Raw genomic sequence first — 4,473 nt, 5'->3', positions numbered from 1 at the left:
GCAAAATTCAGGTCCTCCTGGGATGTTGAATTGAGGGCCTTGGTTTCTCACTGGCTGTTGGATGGAGGCCACCTTCAGTTCCTTGCCATGTGGGCTTCTCCATAGTGTAGCTCACAACATGGCAGCTGGCTTCCATGAGCAAGCAAGTAAGAGGAGCCAGAGATAGAGAAAGCAAGCAAGATGGAAGTTGCAGTCTTCTGTAACTTGGTTGCTGAAGTGAAATCCCATCACTTACGCAGTATTATATTTATTAGAAACAAGCCACTATGTCCAGCCCACACTCAGGGGATTACACAGGGCATGAATACCAGTTAGCAGGGATCATTGGGAGTAATTTTAGAAGCTGCCTATCATACCTTAGCCTGAATTTTAAATTATCTTTTGATATGGAACATTGTATACACACATACTGAACTCAGTATGCACTGTGTGGGGATTCCAAGTTGCAGCTGGAAATGAATTAAAAACGCAGTGCCGCATAAGAAGAGCATAGGCTTTAGGCTCACAGAGAATTCTGTTAGAATCTCAGCTTTGGTTCTCACCGACTGCATGACCTTAGACTTAATTTCTCTAAACCTCAGTTTTCTCTGAAAAAATACGAATAATAACACCTTCCATCTAAAGAGTTTTGAGGATCAAAAAATCACTTGAGGTACACTTGTTAAAATGCAGATTCTCAAGTTGCTGCCCAAGAAATTCTTATTCAGTAGACTTGGGGTGGCACCTAGGAATTTCTATTTTTAGAAATAGAAATATGCCCAGGTGTTTCTAAGTATATATGAAAAGGGCATGGCTCAGGGTGGTAGCTATTAATAATTTGTCTGTTAACAGTAATTCTGCAACTATTCTTGAGGAACTATATGTGTGAAGAGGGTCAAATGTGATATAGTGGAAAACAAACTGTACTGAGGATTAGAAGATATTTGGGTTCTAGCCCTTGTTCTGACACTTTGCTGTGGGACTTTGGGCATAGACTTGCCTAATCTCTCTGTGCCTTTATTATTTTTCAGGTTCTGTAAAATCCCTTCTAGCTTTGATACTCTCTGTCTGTCTAGGTAAAGAAGAAACGATAGCAGCTAGCATGGGGATCACGTTCGGACTCTCCTGGTTGGAGAAACAAGTGAGATGGCCTCCATGATGAGTCTTTTCTGAATCTCTGGGTCAGCTCTATTCTCCTCATATTTCTTCCTAAAGACTATTCATTGCAGCCTCTCATTCGTCTACTTTTCCTCTAATTCATACAACCCCAGTATCTCTGAATGTAATGAAATCTATCTGAAAACAACCTAGTTTAAAAGAATAAATCTATTAAGGAGTTGAGAACTTTCTAGCATGAAATGAAAAATATTGATCGCTTCCCACCTGTTAGCAATGAAATCCCATCCAGTTAATTAACGTGCTCAGAGATAAAGTTTATTTCTGCCCTTCACCTTCAGCTCCAAATCTTTAAAACCATTAAAATAAGTACCTGGTCAGTGAATAAATCTTCTCCTAGAGTGGCATTCAGGGCTTTCTCTGATCTGGCTCCACCTACCTTTCTGACTTTACTGCCAGCTATTTACCTCCGAGTACCCTTCACCTCAGCCGAATGGAAGAACTAAAGTATTCAGTATTCCCGTGGCCAGGAATATTCTTCCCTCCTTCTCTGAATTCTACATATCTCAACTCAGTTCAAATGGAACTTCTTGAAAAAGATTTTTTTCCTGTGCTCTGGCATCTCCACCTCTTCCCAAGTTTTCCCACCTCTCCTAATTACTAAACTGTCAGCATTATCTCCCTATTTTGAACATTCCCAAAACTTTTTATAACTTTGTAGCATTTAGTTTTTTAATTTATGATCATACATACATTACAGTACTTGGCCCTTGAAGATGTAATTCCAATTGGATTAATTTCTGTATTCCTCATACCTTCTTAAAAAATGCCTTGCCTATAATTGGTGTTCAGTATTTTTTGAATGGGTAAATGGAGACCCATGGAGTTAACATTTCCTTTATGGTGGTTTTCACTCTTGAGGCTCACATCCGCTGTTTCATCACCTGCGTAAGAGGATCTAACTTACTGAGGTGTTCTTTTAGGATATACACAAAACTGGACTCCCAAGCCTTTTAGTTTCTCTGGAGAAAATCCTGTTGTTGCTTTCCACCCTTTCAGCTTCCTATTTCTAGACATCTTTTTGCTTTTCATGGCGGAGTTGGGTTGCTTAGTGTTATCCTTAAGTCTTCTTATAGACATCATTCTTTTCCATGATTCTGAGTAAAGGCTTGGTATGACCTTCCCACAGCCTGCCCAAATTTATGTGCATGACACACTTGTAACTAGCATTCTTTGAACTCAGTTTTATGTAAAGCAGATACGCACTCATGTATGAAGTGTCTAGGCTGAAGCGGGGAAATCTGGTAGCCTCACTGAAACAAAAAGGCCGTTCATGCATTCAGCATTCATTTTCTTGATCACTTACTAGAGTTCACGCACTGTGTTATGTGCCGATGATACAAATATAAATATTACATGGTCCACACCTTCAAGGAGCTCTGAGTGTTGTGATGGGGACATGAAAGAGTGATGAGGTAATTATTCTAGGGTGTGGTTTGAATGATGCCAGAGGCAGGCACAGGGTGATGTGGCACACAGAGGAGTTTCTTTCAGAACTGATGGAATTAAAAAAGCAATAAAGTAGTTCTCTTTTGCAGTTCAGTCTTGATGCTGATATTAATAATATACATACTATTTCCTAGTTATTAATAGCAACGCTAACGAAAGCAGTAGTCAAGAAATCAAACGACATATTGCATTGGGCAAAATTTGCTGCAAAACACCTCTTTCAAGTGTTAAAAAGCAAAGATGTCACTTTGAGGACTAAGGTGCGCCTGACCCAAGCCATAATATTTTCAGTCACCTCATATGCATGCGAAACTTCGTCAATGAATAAGGAATACCAAGGAAGAATTGACACCTTTGAATTATGATGTTGGCGAGGAATATTGATATACCATGGACTGCCAGAAGAACAAACAAATCTCTCAAGGAAGAAGTACAGCCAGAATGCTCCTTAGAAGCAAGGATGGCAAGATTTCATCTCACGTACCTTGGACATGTTATCAGAAGGGACCAGTCCCTGGAGAAGGACATCACGCTTGGTAAAGTAAAGCGTCAGTGTAGAAGAGGAAGACTTTCAATGAGATGGATTGACACAGTGGCTGCAACAATGGGCTCAAGCATAACAACGATTGTGAGGATGACACAGGACTAGGCAGTGTTTTGTTCTGTTGTACATAGGGTCACTGTGAGTCGGAACTGACTCAACATCACCTAACAACACCACTTTGCACCAGGTCTCAGCATTCATGGTGTTTACTGGTGCATAATTAAGACAAGCAGCTACCCTGTGTTAACCAAGACTCAGCTATCACTGAGGTCTTTGTTCATTAGTGCTTGTAGGAATGACTCATTCACGGAAATGGCAGCAAAGGGGTAGAGTTCTTGTGATTCATTGAACTGAACTTCATGCCAATGATATTTTGGTGCAGAGTTTTTTTTTTTTTTTTTTTCATGTTACTTTGTCTATGGTTCCAAGACTTCTAAAAGTATCACCACAGTTGTATAGAAAACTCATTGGATTATCTTGTCTAAGTCTATGACCTTAGAAGTGTGTGTGTGTGTGTGTGTGTGTGTGTGTGTATGTCTATGAGAGAGAGAAAGAGATAGAGACGGAAATTTATGAGGAAAGTCAAGAAAGTAATCCTAAATTTTAAATAGCCAAAGTCTATAGCTGCGTATACTGAATATTTGTCAGGACCACTTTGAGTTTCCTTCTTTTTCTTGCTCCTCACATTTGGGGACACTTTTCTGCTTACTAGCAACTCCTTGAGAAGGAGGTGGTAGAATGACATGAAGCAGGAGCAGAAATAGGAGAGGAAAGTAAAATTTATTTCAAATTACCCTTCGTCAGTGGCTCAGTGGAACGCTTCAGTAGGAAAGAAGCTGGGGATGTTGGTTATGATGAAGCTATAATATTGCTCTGGATTCGTATGATTCATAAGGGAAATTGGTGTATGGCTTGGAGTGATGATAACTATGGTGATGGTGACCACAATCCATTCAGCTAATGTGTATTGAGTATTTACTACATGCCATACTGACCTAGGCACTTAGTATCAAAATGGATTAAAAAAGAAAAAAAGTCCCGTGGAGCTTTGGTTCTAGAACAAATGAAGGAAATGGCACTAGCATTCCCCTTTCTTGTTGGAAGCATATCTTTCTCACAAGGTTTTAGTCATGAGGGATTAGTTTACACTAAGTGTCCAGGTTCAGTGTGGCTGTCCCAAAACTTTATCTCTTCCAAAGCTTGCAGACTGGTATCTGCTCAAAATGCTTATATGAGCAAGGAAATGGCCTCTGGTTGGGAGTTAGACGTGTGTGTGTGTGTGTGTGTGTGTGTCTGTGTGTCTGTGTGTCTGTGTGTGTGTGTGT

Source organism: Trichechus manatus, unplaced genomic scaffold, assembly GCF_000243295.1.
Source record: "Trichechus manatus latirostris isolate Lorelei unplaced genomic scaffold, TriManLat1.0 scaffold00041, whole genome shotgun sequence".
In the NCBI taxonomy this organism is placed as follows: Eukaryota; Metazoa; Chordata; class Mammalia; order Sirenia; family Trichechidae; genus Trichechus; species Trichechus manatus.
Note: the sequence above shows the minus strand (reverse complement) of the source record.